At 48.5% G+C, this 13,507-nt stretch overlaps 11 non-coding genes across 11 annotated transcripts; all 11 read left to right on the top strand.

Moving 5' to 3' along the window:
* The first annotated feature begins 1,432 nt into the window (after nucleotides 1–1,432).
* TRNAV-AAC (transfer RNA valine (anticodon AAC)) lies at nucleotides 1,433–1,505 on the top strand. Its single transcript has one exon. It is a non-coding gene; the product is annotated as a tRNA-Val (tRNA).
* A 1,337-nt stretch (nucleotides 1,506–2,842) lies between these two features.
* On the top strand, nucleotides 2,843–2,914 carry TRNAP-UGG (transfer RNA proline (anticodon UGG)). The gene has a single exon. It is a non-coding gene; the product is annotated as a tRNA-Pro (tRNA).
* Nucleotides 2,915–3,358: 444 nt separating this feature from the next.
* TRNAV-UAC (transfer RNA valine (anticodon UAC)) lies at nucleotides 3,359–3,431 on the top strand. The gene has a single exon. It is a non-coding gene; the product is annotated as a tRNA-Val (tRNA).
* Nucleotides 3,432–4,952: 1,521 nt separating this feature from the next.
* On the top strand, nucleotides 4,953–5,025 carry TRNAV-AAC (transfer RNA valine (anticodon AAC)). Its single transcript has one exon. It is a non-coding gene; the product is annotated as a tRNA-Val (tRNA).
* A 1,336-nt stretch (nucleotides 5,026–6,361) lies between these two features.
* TRNAP-UGG (transfer RNA proline (anticodon UGG)) lies at nucleotides 6,362–6,433 on the top strand. The gene has a single exon. It is a non-coding gene; the product is annotated as a tRNA-Pro (tRNA).
* Nucleotides 6,434–6,877: 444 nt separating this feature from the next.
* TRNAV-UAC (transfer RNA valine (anticodon UAC)) lies at nucleotides 6,878–6,950 on the top strand. The gene has a single exon. It is a non-coding gene; the product is annotated as a tRNA-Val (tRNA).
* A 1,520-nt stretch (nucleotides 6,951–8,470) lies between these two features.
* TRNAV-AAC (transfer RNA valine (anticodon AAC)) lies at nucleotides 8,471–8,543 on the top strand. Its single transcript has one exon. It is a non-coding gene; the product is annotated as a tRNA-Val (tRNA).
* Nucleotides 8,544–9,880: 1,337 nt separating this feature from the next.
* TRNAP-UGG (transfer RNA proline (anticodon UGG)) lies at nucleotides 9,881–9,952 on the top strand. The gene has a single exon. It is a non-coding gene; the product is annotated as a tRNA-Pro (tRNA).
* Nucleotides 9,953–10,396: 444 nt separating this feature from the next.
* Nucleotides 10,397–10,469, top strand: TRNAV-UAC (transfer RNA valine (anticodon UAC)). The gene has a single exon. It is a non-coding gene; the product is annotated as a tRNA-Val (tRNA).
* A 1,520-nt stretch (nucleotides 10,470–11,989) lies between these two features.
* Nucleotides 11,990–12,062, top strand: TRNAV-AAC (transfer RNA valine (anticodon AAC)). The gene has a single exon. It is a non-coding gene; the product is annotated as a tRNA-Val (tRNA).
* A 1,336-nt stretch (nucleotides 12,063–13,398) lies between these two features.
* On the top strand, nucleotides 13,399–13,470 carry TRNAP-UGG (transfer RNA proline (anticodon UGG)). The gene has a single exon. It is a non-coding gene; the product is annotated as a tRNA-Pro (tRNA).
* The last annotated feature ends 37 nt before the right edge of the window (nucleotides 13,471–13,507 follow it).

The raw sequence follows: 13,507 nt of genomic DNA, 5'->3' as shown, positions 1-13,507 counted from the left end.
CATCGTGAGGTACTACGCTCCAAGGGCATCGGTCTCAACTCACCAAGAGAAGACGATACACCTTACGGCAGTCAGTTGCTCCCTTTTTGACCTTTCCATTGAAGCCTGGGCCTACTGTGGTCAAGCCAGCCAAGGAAGGAAGGTATGAGAGCGAAAATGGCTTTCCTACCTTCACCAAGAACATACACCTTGAGCAAAGAAAGGGCCAGACTTACAAGGCCCTATCGCCACCGGCACATCATCTTTAGTGACGCCCCGGTGGCACTATGTACTGTGCCGTATTTACAAGACGCCGTTCAACCACGTTTTGTGGCTTAACACCACCTTGTAAATACGGCCCCTTCACACGCAGCCCTTTCCCTGGAAGGGGCGTGCAATGGGCGTTGCTCTGGGTGGGCCACTGCAACACCATAGCATTTTGATGCTGCTCCAGTTTTACGAGTTTTTGTAAATCTGTGGCAGCACCAAAAACCAAGCGCCATACAATGGGTGTCGTTATAGTGGAGAAACGAGCAGAAATGTTTTCATTTCTCCTCATTTTTGCTCTTTCTATGTGTGCTGCACGAACATATCGCCACTGAAGATTTCTGTTGTGCAGGAAGGTGTGCCTTCCTGAACAAAAACAATTTCCCCCTCCACGCAGCCATCCTTGTACCATGGCGCAAGGATGGCTGCGTTGGTGCTCGGCAGCTAATTTAGAGCTGGCGCAGAGGGAAGCACAGGGGTGCGCTGTATTCTACTAAATACGGCGCTTCCCTGCATTTTGAAAATGACTGAGTGCGAGGCTGCCAAATTTGGCAGAGCGTCTCACTCAGTCATCCTCTTGTAATTATGGGCCAAAAGGTCTAAAGGATAGAGGCGTTTTATATCATGTTCGATGACGACCATGGAAATGACTCTAGTCATATTGCAGAAGAGAGAACCATGTGCATTTTCTTGCCTTGCGATGTATTCGCCCACTCTCTGCCCTCAACCCTAGGAGCAGGGTCTGAGCAGTGGTGCTTCTGTGCCCTCGCTCGTTGGTGTCCGGGTCCAAATCCCCAACACACCCTTTTTAGCAGAAAACACTCAAATTTTACTCAAAATACACAAAGCTTGAAGATTCCTCATTCCACTCAAAGCATTGTTGTGCAAAATATTTTTAGCCTCAGGAGAAAAAAAGGATCACCATGCCTTGGCTTCCTTCCTGCTTGCTTTCAGTGTGCTCTGTGTGATGCTTTCACAGGCTCTGGTTTCAGGCATTTAGGCATCAGATATTTGTCTCTACCCGCAGCTGTGACTTTTCAGTACATCTGAGTGTACGCTTGCTGGCTGACAACGCTGCAATTTTCACACTTACTCCTCGCTTTGCGAGCAACTGCTGATCAAGTATAGAGGCAATCGGGCAAACATATGAGGGGAATTTTGCTCCTTCAGTCAAGCCCTCATGCTTGTTTCTGTAGTGTAGTGGTTATCACGTTCGCCTAACACGCGAAAGGTCCCCGGTTCGAGACCGGGCAGAAACAATGGGCAGTGTCTGCTTTTGTGTTTGCTCCCTAAAAGCTTAGTCTCACTCAGGGATGGCCTTTAAAAACTTGTGACCTGTGTAAAACTTGTATTACTATTGCAGGCCGGTAAAAAGTTATCTGCATCTTTGCGTAGTCGTGCATGTGCCTGGTTTCTTATTCTGTTTTTTACTTTTTTTTTTCTTGGCCATGTTATATTGTGGGGCCTTTAAACCTGTCACCTTGATAGGAACATTGCAAGCGGCAGCATCGACAAGTGCAGACTGAGGAGTCAGACCTAAACACAGACTCAGCTGTCAGGATGGCCGAGTGGTCTAAGGCGGCAGCCTCAAGAGAGCTTGATCTTCAGTTAAGCTAAGCATCCTGGTTTGCTCATGTAGTTGTGGGTTCATATCGCACTTCTGATAGGTCTATTTTCTGCCCTTAAATCTTCCTCTGCTTGCACAGCCAGCTCCCCACAACACTATCTTTGCAAGCTGCTGTAGCATATGAAAAGAAATCCACCAACCCTCCGGCTGGGCCCTCAATCAGCATTCCATGTATTTCTGGAAGGGGCATCTCAGTCACGCCTTCTGTTAGAGCTGCACCTTATCACTGTAACTACCATGCTGGTTTCTACTTAAGCAGTTGATTCCATCGTTTGAAGTGAGGCTCTCCTGCCACTTTTGGGCAGAGAAGGCACTGCCCCTGCAACAACAACAGGCAGACAAGCTCAACCTGGGTTTCCTGGTTAGGTGGGCGGAGCAGAATGGCAATGGTCCCTCCTTGTGACTTGAAATTAACATGAAGAAGACAGAGAGGCAGCTGGGAGTAGGCAGTACCCATGCACCCCTGAACACTGTCTTGCGATTTTCACCCAATTCTGAAATGAGTCGGGAGGAAAGGAGGTGATTTTCCTATCGAAGGCCATTCTGGGAATTCAGCCACCCCGCGTCTCCCAGGTGAGTGTTTCAGGCCTGTGAGGCACTCATATAAATCTCGCCTGATCGAGCACTGAGCGAGCAATTGTGCTTGAATACAAGAGGCATGCTCCTCTGGCTCAGGCGCAAGAGATGGCAGGCCCTTCAGTGCTTCTGGTCTGGAAGTCTACGGTGCAAGGGCCCAGGTCCTGCGGAGGCGTACAACTACCAGAAAGGGTCTGCTTTTCTCATCAGCGCCACAGTTCAGCTTGCTAGCATAGGGCTTCTTGACTACCTCTTGCCTTGCTAGAGGCAAAAAAAAAAACCCTTGGCACAAAACATCAATTGCTATGGCACGCTTAGAAGGAGAGTCTCCAAGTGGCCCTGCTTTTTCACAAAGACACTTCAGAAGATGTTTGAAAGGCTTTTGCAGCAGCAGGCTCGTTGGTCTAGGGGTATGATTCTCGCTTTGGGTGTGAGAGGTCCCGGGTTCAAATCCCGGACGAGCCCGTGCCTTCATAGGTTCGATCTGTTTTTAAACAGGAGTATTTCTGCTTTCCACTCTTGTAAGATGCCATGGTGGAATGCATTGCATGCTTTCTACTGGTGTCGAGGCAGTTCGGCATGATGAAGGAGTGCGGGATTTCTTTCTAACTGCTTTTTTGTGTTGGAGCAGCACTTCTCGTTGGAACATGAAATGCACAGTGCTTCTCCAAAGTAATTGCAGGGCTGGTTTTGAAATCACCTCTTGGAATGAAAGTGATCCCAGTTCCTTTCTTCCAAAGGAAGAGATCCTGTCAGAAAGGCTCAGCTTTGAGCGTCATGAATATTGTCCCTTAGTCCTTGCATTCCAGTCCAAAGCATAGCCACATAAAGAAAGCAGGTGTGTCTGTTTCCAGTGCAGTGGTTCCAGTCCAATGCATAGCCACATGAAGCAAATAAGCAGGCATGTCTGTTTCTGTAGTGTAGTGGTTATCACGTTCGCCTTACACGCGAAAGGTCCCTGGTTCGAGGCCAGGCAGAAACAGCAAGTTGCTGTGCTTTATCACATTATTTGCATTTACCACCTCACCTGACAGGTAAATTGAAATTAAAGAGGCTGTGTGTATCCCTCACCATCGTGAGGTACTACGCTCCAAGGGCATCGGTCTCAACTCACCAAGAGAAGACGATACACCTTACGGCAGTCAGTTGCTCCCTTTTTGACCTTTCCATTGAAGCCTGGGCCTACTGTGGTCAAGCCAGCCAAGGAAGGAAGGTATGAGAGCGAAAATGGCTTTCCTACCTTCACCAAGAACATACACCTTGAGCAAAGAAAGGGCCAGACTTACAAGGCCCTATCGCCACCGGCACATCATCTTTAGTGACGCCCCGGTGGCACTATGTACTGTGCCGTATTTACAAGACGCCGTTCAACCACGTTTTGTGGCTTAACACCACCTTGTAAATACGGCCCCTTCACACGCAGCCCTTTCCCTGGAAGGGGCGTGCAATGGGCGTTGCTCTGGGTGGGCCACTGCAACACCATAGCATTTTGATGCTGCTCCAGTTTTACGAGTTTTTGTAAATCTGTGGCAGCGCCAAAATCCAAGCGCCATACAATGGGTGTCGTTATAGTGGAGAAACGAGCAGAAATGTTTTCATTTCTCCTCATTTTTGCTCTTTCTATGTGTGCTGCACGAACATATCGCCACTGAAGATTTCTGTTGTGCAGGAAGGTGTGCCTTCCTGAACAAAAACAATTTCCCCCTCCACGCAGCCATCCTTGTACCATGGCGCAAGGATGGCTGCGTTGGTGCTCGGCAGCTAATTTAGAGCTGGCGCAGAGGGAAGCACAGGGGTGCGCTGTATTCTACTAAATACGGCGCTTCCCTGCATTTTGAAAATGACTGAGTGCGAGGCTGCCAAATTTGGCAGAGCGTCTCACTCAGTCATCCTCTTGTAATTATGGGCCAAAAGGTCTAAAGGATAGAGGCGTTTTATGTCATGTTCGATGACGACCATGGAAATGACTCTAGTCATATTGCAGAAGAGAGAACCATGTGCATTTTCTTGCCTTGCGATGTATTCGCCCACTCTCTGCCCTCAACCCTAGGAGCAGGGTCTGAGCAGTGGTGCTTCTGTGCCCTCGCTCGTTGGTGTCCGGGTCCAAATCCCCAACACACCCTTTTTAGCAGAAAACACACAAATTTTACTCAAAATACACAAAGCTTGAAGATTCCTCATTCCACTCAAAGCATTGTTGTGCAAAATATTTTTAGCCTCAGGAGAAAAAAAGGATCACCATGCCTTGGCTTCCTTCCTGCTTGCTTTCAGTGTGCTCTGTGTGATGCTTTCACAGGCTCTGGTTTCAGGCATTTAGGCATCAGATATTTGTCTCTACCCGCAGCTGTGACTTTTCAGTACATCTGAGTGTACGCTTGCTGGCTGACAACGCTGCAATTTTCACACTTACTCCTCGCTTTGCGAGCAACTGCTGATCAAGTATAGAGGCAATCGGGCAAACATATGAGGGGAATTTTGCTCCTTCAGTCAAGCCCTCATGCTTGTTTCTGTAGTGTAGTGGTTATCACGTTCGCCTAACACGCGAAAGGTCCCCGGTTCGAGACCGGGCAGAAACAATGGGCAGTGTCTGCTTTTGTGTTTGCTCCCTAAAAGCTTAGTCTCACTCAGGGATGGCCTTTAAAAACTTGTGACCTGTGTAAAACTTGTATTACTATTGCAGGCCGGTAAAAAGTTATCTGCATCTTTGCGTAGTCGTGCATGTGCCTGGTTTCTTATTCTGTTTTTTACTTTTTTTTTTCTTGGCCATGTTATATTGTGGGGCCTTTAAACCTGTCACCTTGATAGGAACATTGCAAGCGGCAGCATCGACAAGTGCAGACTGAGGAGTCAGACCTAAACACAGACTCAGCTGTCAGGATGGCCGAGTGGTCTAAGGCGGCAGCCTCAAGAGAGCTTGATCTTCAGTTAAGCTAAGCATCCTGGTTTGCTCATGTAGTTGTGGGTTCATATCGCACTTCTGATAGGTCTATTTTCTGCCCTTAAATCTTCCTCTGCTTGCACAGCCAGCTCCCCACAACACTATCTTTGCAAGCTGCTGTAGCATATGAAAAGAAATCCACCAACCCTCCGGCTGGGCCCTCAATCAGCATTCCATGTATTTCTGGAAGGGGCATCTCAGTCACGCCTTCTGTTAGAGCTGCACCTTATCACTGTAACTACCATGCTGGTTTCTACTTAAGCAGTTGATTCCATCGTTTGAAGTGAGGCTCTCCTGCCACTTTTGGGCAGAGAAGGCACTGCCCCTGCAACAACAACAGGCAGACAAGCTCAACCTGGGTTTCCTGGTTAGGTGGGCGGAGCAGAATGGCAATGGTCCCTCCTTGTGACTTGAAATTAACATGAAGAAGACAGAGAGGCAGCTGGGAGTAGGCAGTACCCATGCACCCCTGAACACTGTCTTGCGATTTTCACCCAATTCTGAAATGAGTCGGGAGGAAAGGAGGTGATTTTCCTATCGAAGGCCATTCTGGGAATTCAGCCACCCCGCGTCTCCCAGGTGAGTGTTTCAGGCCTGTGAGGCACTCATATAAATCTCGCCTGATCGAGCACTGAGCGAGCAATTGTGCTTGAATACAAGAGGCATGCTCCTCTGGCTCAGGCGCAAGAGATGGCAGGCCCTTCAGTGCTTCTGGTCTGGAAGTCTACGGTGCAAGGGCCCAGGTCCTGCGGAGGCGTACAACTACCAGAAAGGGTCTGCTTTTCTCATCAGCGCCACAGTTCAGCTTGCTAGCATAGGGCTTCTTGACTACCTCTTGCCTTGCTAGAGGCAAAAAAAAAACCCTTGGCACAAAACATCAATTGCTATGGCACGCTTAGAAGGAGAGTCTCCAAGTGGCCCTGCTTTTTCACAAAGACACTTCAGAAGATGTTTGAAAGGCTTTTGCAGCAGCAGGCTCGTTGGTCTAGGGGTATGATTATCGCTTTGGGTGTGAGAGGTCCCGGGTTCAAATCCCGGACGAGCCCGTGCCTTCATAGGTTCGATCTGTTTTTAAACAGGAGTATTTCTGCTTTCCACTCTTGTAAGATGCCATGGTGGAATGCATTGCATGCTTTCTACTGGTGTCGAGGCAGTTCGGCATGATGAAGGAGTGCGGGATTTCTTTCTAACTGCTTTTTTGTGTTGGAGCAGCACTTCTCGTTGGAACATGAAATGCACAGTGCTTCTCCAAAGTAATTGCAGGGCTGGTTTTGAAATCACCTCTTGGAATGAAAGTGATCCCAGTTCCTTTCTTCCAAAGGAAGAGATCCTGTCAGAAAGGCTCAGCTTTGAGCGTCATGAATATTGTCCCTTAGTCCTTGCATTCCAGTCCAAAGCATAGCCACATAAAGAAAGCAGGTGTGTCTGTTTCCAGTGCAGTGGTTCCAGTCCAATGCATAGCCACATGAAGCAAGTAAGCAGGCATGTCTGTTTCTATAGTGTAGTGGTTATCACGTTCGCCTTACACGCGAAAGGTCCCTGGTTCGAGGCCAGGCAGAAACAGCAAGTTGCTGTGCTTTATCACATTATTTGCATTTACCACCTCACCTGACAGGTAAATTGAAATTAAAGAGGCTGTGTCTATCCCTCACCATCGTGAGGTACTACGCTCCAAGGGCATCGGTCTCAACTCACCAAGAGAAGACGATACACCTTACGGCAGTCAGTTGCTCCCTTTTTGACCTTTCCATTGAAGCCTGGGCCTACTGTGGTCAAGCCAGCCAAGGAAGGAAGGTATGAGAGCGAAATGGCTTTCCTACCTTCACCAAGAACATACACCTTGAGCAAAGAAAGGGCCAGACTTACAAGGCCCTATCGCCACCGGCACATCATCTTTAGTGACGCCCCGGTGGCACTATGTACTGTGCCGTATTTACAAGACGCCGTTCAACCACGTTTTGTGGCTTAACACCACCTTGTAAATACGGCCCCTTCACACGCAGCCCTTTCCCTGGAAGGGGCGTGCAATGGGCGTTGCTCTGGGTGGGCCACTGCAACACCATAGCATTTTGATGCTGCTCCAGTTTTACGAGTTTTTGTAAATCTGTGGCAGCGCCAAAAACCAAGCGCCATACAATGGGTGTCGTTATAGTGGAGAAACGAGCAGAAATGTTTTCATTTCTCCTCATTTTTGCTCTTTCTATGTGTGCTGCACGAACATATCGCCACTGAAGATTTCTGTTGTGCAGGAAGGTGTGCCTTCCTGAACAAAAACAATTTCCCCCTCCACGCAGCCATCCTTGTACCATGGCGCAAGGATGGCTGCGTTGGTGCTCGGCAGCTAATTTAGAGCTGGCGCAGAGGGAAGCACAGGGGTGCGCTGTATTCTACTAAATACGGCGCTTCCCTGCATTTTGAAAATGACTGAGTGCGAGGCTGCCAAATTTGGCAGAGCGTCTCACTCAGTCATCCTCTTGTAATTATGGGCCAAAAGGTCTAAAGGATAGAGGCGTTTTATATCATGTTCGATGACGACCATGGAAATGACTCTAGTCATATTGCAGAAGAGAGAACCATGTGCATTTTCTTGCCTTGCGATGTATTCGCCCACTCTCTGCCCTCAACCCTAGGAGCAGGGTCTGAGCAGTGGTGCTTCTGTGCCCTCGCTCGTTGGTGTCCGGGTCCAAATCCCCAACACACCCTTTTTAGCAGAAAACACTCAAATTTTACTCAAAATACACAAAGCTTGAAGATTCCTCATTCCACTCAAAGCATTGTTGTGCAAAATATTTTTAGCCTCAGGAGAAAAAAAGGATCACCATGCCTTGGCTTCCTTCCTGCTTGCTTTCAGTGTGCTCTGTGTGATGCTTTCACAGGCTCTGGTTTCAGGCATTTAGGCATCAGATATTTGTCTCTACCCGCAGCTGTGACTTTTCAGTACATCTGAGTGTACGCTTGCTGGCTGACAACGCTGCAATTTTCACACTTACTCCTCGCTTTGCGAGCAACTGCTGATCAAGTATAGAGGCAATCGGGCAAACATATGAGGGGAATTTTGCTCCTTCAGTCAAGCCCTCATGCTTGTTTCTGTAGTGTAGTGGTTATCACGTTCGCCTAACACGCGAAAGGTCCCCGGTTCGAGACCGGGCAGAAACAATGGGCAGTGTCTGCTTTTGTGTTTGCTCCCTAAAAGCTTAGTCTCACTCAGGGATGGCCTTTAAAAACTTGTGACCTGTGTAAAACTTGTATTACTATTGCAGGCCGGTAAAAAGTTATCTGCATCTTTGCGTAGTCGTGCATGTGCCTGGTTTCTTATTCTGTTTTTTACTTTTTTTTTTCTTGGCCATGTTATATTGTGGGGCCTTTAAACCTGTCACCTTGATAGGAACATTGCAAGCGGCAGCATCGACAAGTGCAGACTGAGGAGTCAGACCTAAACACAGACTCAGCTGTCAGGATGGCCGAGTGGTCTAAGGCGGCAGCCTCAAGAGAGCTTGATCTTCAGTTAAGCTAAGCATCCTGGTTTGCTCATGTAGTTGTGGGTTCATATCGCACTTCTGATAGGTCTATTTTCTGCCCTTAAATCTTCCTCTGCTTGCACAGCCAGCTCCCCACAACACTATCTTTGCAAGCTGCTGTAGCATATGAAAAGAAATCCACCAACCCTCCGGCTGGGCCCTCAATCAGCATTCCATGTATTTCTGGAAGGGGCATCTCAGTCACGCCTTCTGTTAGAGCTGCACCTTATCACTGTAACTACCATGCTGGTTTCTACTTAAGCAGTTGATTCCATCGTTTGAAGTGAGGCTCTCCTGCCACTTTTGGGCAGAGAAGGCACTGCCCCTGCAACAACAACAGGCAGACAAGCTCAACCTGGGTTTCCTGGTTAGGTGGGCGGAGCAGAATGGCAATGGTCCCTCCTTGTGACTTGAAATTAACATGAAGAAGACAGAGAGGCAGCTGGGAGTAGGCAGTACCCATGCACCCCTGAACACTGTCTTGCGATTTTCACCCAATTCTGAAATGAGTCGGGAGGAAAGGAGGTGATTTTCCTATCGAAGGCCATTCTGGGAATTCAGCCACCCCGCGTCTCCCAGGTGAGTGTTTCAGGCCTGTGAGGCACTCATATAAATCTCGCCTGATCGAGCACTGAGCGAGCAATTGTGCTTGAATACAAGAGGCATGCTCCTCTGGCTCAGGCGCAAGAGATGGCAGGCCCTTCAGTGCTTCTGGTCTGGAAGTCTACGGTGCAAGGGCCCAGGTCCTGCGGAGGCGTACAACTACCAGAAAGGGTCTGCTTTTCTCATCAGCGCCACAGTTCAGCTTGCTAGCATAGGGCTTCTTGACTACCTCTTGCCTTGCTAGAGGCAAAAAAAAAAACCCTTGGCACAAAACATCAATTGCTATGGCACGCTTAGAAGGAGAGTCTCCAAGTGGCCCTGCTTTTTCACAAAGACACTTCAGAAGATGTTTGAAAGGCTTTTGCAGCAGCAGGCTCGTTGGTCTAGGGGTATGATTCTCGCTTTGGGTGTGAGAGGTCCCGGGTTCAAATCCCGGACGAGCCCGTGCCTTCATAGGTTCGATCTGTTTTTAAACAGGAGTATTTCTGCTTTCCACTCTTGTAAGATGCCATGGTGGAATGCATTGCATGCTTTCTACTGGTGTCGAGGCAGTTCGGCATGATGAAGGAGTGCGGGATTTCTTTCTAACTGCTTTTTTGTGTTGGAGCAGCACTTCTCGTTGGAACATGAAATGCACAGTGCTTCTCCAAAGTAATTGCAGGGCTGGTTTTGAAATCACCTCTTGGAATGAAAGTGATCCCAGTTCCTTTCTTCCAAAGGAAGAGATCCTGTCAGAAAGGCTCAGCTTTGAGCGTCATGAATATTGTCCCTTAGTCCTTGCATTCCAGTCCAAAGCATAGCCACATAAAGAAAGCAGGTGTGTCTGTTTCCAGTGCAGTGGTTCCAGTCCAATGCATAGCCACATGAAGCAAATAAGCAGGCATGTCTGTTTCTGTAGTGTAGTGGTTATCACGTTCGCCTTACACGCGAAAGGTCCCTGGTTCGAGGCCAGGCAGAAACAGCAAGTTGCTGTGCTTTATCACATTATTTGCATTTACCACCTCACCTGACAGGTAAATTGAAATTAAAGAGGCTGTGTCTATCCCTCACCATCGTGAGGTACTACGCTCCAAGGGCATCGGTCTCAACTCACCAAGAGAAGACGATACACCTTACGGCAGTCAGTTGCTCCCTTTTTGACCTTTCCATTGAAGCCTGGGCCTACTGTGGTCAAGCCAGCCAAGGAAGAAGGTATGAGAGCGAAAATGGCTTTCCTACCTTCACCAAGAACATACACCTTGAGCAAAGAAAGGGCCAGACTTACAAGGCCCTATCGCCACCGGCACATCATCTTTAGTGACGCCCCGGTGGCACTATGTACTGTGCCGTATTTACAAGACGCCGTTCAACCACGTTTTGTGGCTTAACACCACCTTGTAAATACGGCCCCTTCACACGCAGCCCTTTCCCTGGAAGGGGCGTGCAATGGGCGTTGCTCTGGGTGGGCCACTGCAACACCATAGCATTTTGATGCTGCTCCAGTTTTACGAGTTTTTGTAAATCTGTGGCAGCGCCAAAATCCAAGCGCCATACAATGGGTGTCGTTATAGTGGAGAAACGAGCAGAAATGTTTTCATTTCTCCTCATTTTTGCTCTTTCTATGTGTGCTGCACGAACATATCGCCACTGAAGATTTCTGTTGTGCAGGAAGGTGTGCCTTCCTGAACAAAAACAATTTCCCCCTCCACGCAGCCATCCTTGTACCATGGCGCAAGGATGGCTGCGTTGGTGCTCGGCAGCTAATTTAGAGCTGGCGCAGAGGGAAGCACAGGGGTGCGCTGTATTCTACTAAATACGGCGCTTCCCTGCATTTTGAAAATGACTGAGTGCGAGGCTGCCAAATTTGGCAGAGCGTCTCACTCAGTCATCCTCTTGTAATTATGGGCCAAAAGGTCTAAAGGATAGAGGCGTTTTATGTCATGTTCGATGACGACCATGGAAATGACTCTAGTCATATTGCAGAAGAGAGAACCATGTGCATTTTCTTGCCTTGCGATGTATTCGCCCACTCTCTGCCCTCAACCCTAGGAGCAGGGTCTGAGCAGTGGTGCTTCTGTGCCCTCGCTCGTTGGTGTCCGGGTCCAAATCCCCAACACACCCTTTTTAGCAGAAAACACACAAATTTTACTCAAAATACACAAAGCTTGAAGATTCCTCATTCCACTCAAAGCATTGTTGTGCAAAATATTTTTAGCCTCAGGAGAAAAAAAGGATCACCATGCCTTGGCTTCCTTCCTGCTTGCTTTCAGTGTGCTCTGTGTGATGCTTTCACAGGCTCTGGTTTCAGGCATTTAGGCATCAGATATTTGTCTCTACCCGCAGCTGTGACTTTTCAGTACATCTGAGTGTACGCTTGCTGGCTGACAACGCTGCAATTTTCACACTTACTCCTCGCTTTGCGAGCAACTGCTGATCAAGTATAGAGGCAATCGGGCAAACATATGAGGGGAATTTTGCTCCTTCAGTCAAGCCCTCATGCTTGTTTCTGTAGTGTAGTGGTTATCACGTTCGCCTAACACGCGAAAGGTCCCTGGTTCGAGACCGGGCAGAAACAATGGGCAGTGTCTGCTTTTGTGTTTGCTCCCTAAAAGCTTAGTCTCACTCAGGGATGGCCTTTAAAAACTTGTGACCTGTGTAAAACTTGTATTACTATTGCAGGCCGGTAAAAAGTTATCTGCATCTTTGCGTAGTCGTGCATGTGCCTGGTTTCTTATTCTGTTTTTAACTTTTTTTTTTCTTGGCCATGTTATATTGTGGGGCCTTTAAACCTGTCACCTTGATAGGAACATTGCAAGCGGCAGCATCGACAAGTGCAGACTGAGGAGTCAGACCTAAACACAGACTCAGCTGTCAGGATGGCCGAGTGGTCTAAGGCGGCAGCCTCAAGAGAGCTTGATCTTCAGTTAAGCTAAGCATCCTGGTTTGCTCATGTAGTTGTGGGTTCATATCGCACTTCTGATAGGTCTATTTTCTGCCCTTAAATCTTCCTCTGCTTGCACAGCCAGCTCCCCACAACACTATCTTTGCAAGCTGCTGTAGCATATGAAAAGAAATCCACCAACCCTCCGGCTGGGCCCTCAATCAGCATTCCATGTATTTCTGGAAGGGGCATCTCAGTCACGCCTTCTGTTAGAGCTGCACCTTATCACTGTAACTACCATGCTGGTTTCTACTTAAGCAGTTGATTCCATCGTTTGAAGTGAGGCTCTCCTGCCACTTTTGGGCAGAGAAGGCACTGCCCCTGCGACAACAACAGGCAGACAAGCTCAACCTGGGTTTCCTGGTTAGGTGGGCGGAGCAGAATGGCAATGGTCCCTCCTTGTGACTTGAAATTAACATGAAGAAGACAGAGAGGCAGCTGGGAGTAGGCAGTACCCATGCACCCCTGAACACTGTCTTGCGATTTTCACCCAATTCTGAAATGAGTCGGGAGGAAAGGAGGTGATTTTCCTATCGAAGGCCATTCTGGGAATTCAGCCACCCCGCGTCTCCCAGGTGAGTGTTTCAGGCCTGTGAGGCACTCATATAAATCTCGCCTGATCGAGCACTGAGCGAGCAATTGTGCTTGAATACAAGAGGCATGCTCCTCTGGCTCAGGCGCAAGAGATGGCAGGCCCTTCAGTGCTTCTGGTCTGGAAGTCTACGGTGCAAGGGCCCAGGTCCTGCGGAGGCGTACAACTACCAGAAAGGGTCTGCTTTTCTCATCAGCGCCACAGTTCAGCTTGCTAGCATAGGGCTTCTTCACTACCTCTTGCCTTGCTAGAGGCAAAAAAAAAACCCTTGGCACAAAACATCAATTGCTATGGCACGCTTAGAAGGAGAGTCTCCAAGTGGCCCTGCTTTTTCACAAAGACACTTCAGAAGATGTTTGAAAGGCTTTTGCAGCAGCAGGCTCGTTGGTCTAGGGGTATGATTCTCGCTTTGGGTGTGAGAGGTCCCGGGTTCAAATCCCGGACGAGCCCGTGCCTTCATAGGTTCGATCTGTTTTTAAACAGGAGT

This window comes from Pleurodeles waltl, chromosome 10 (genome assembly GCF_031143425.1).
Source record: "Pleurodeles waltl isolate 20211129_DDA chromosome 10, aPleWal1.hap1.20221129, whole genome shotgun sequence".
Classification (NCBI taxonomy): Eukaryota; Metazoa; Chordata; class Amphibia; order Caudata; family Salamandridae; genus Pleurodeles; species Pleurodeles waltl.
The sequence above is the reverse complement of the archived record's forward strand: the minus strand, read 5'-3'. Positions and strand labels throughout refer to the sequence as shown.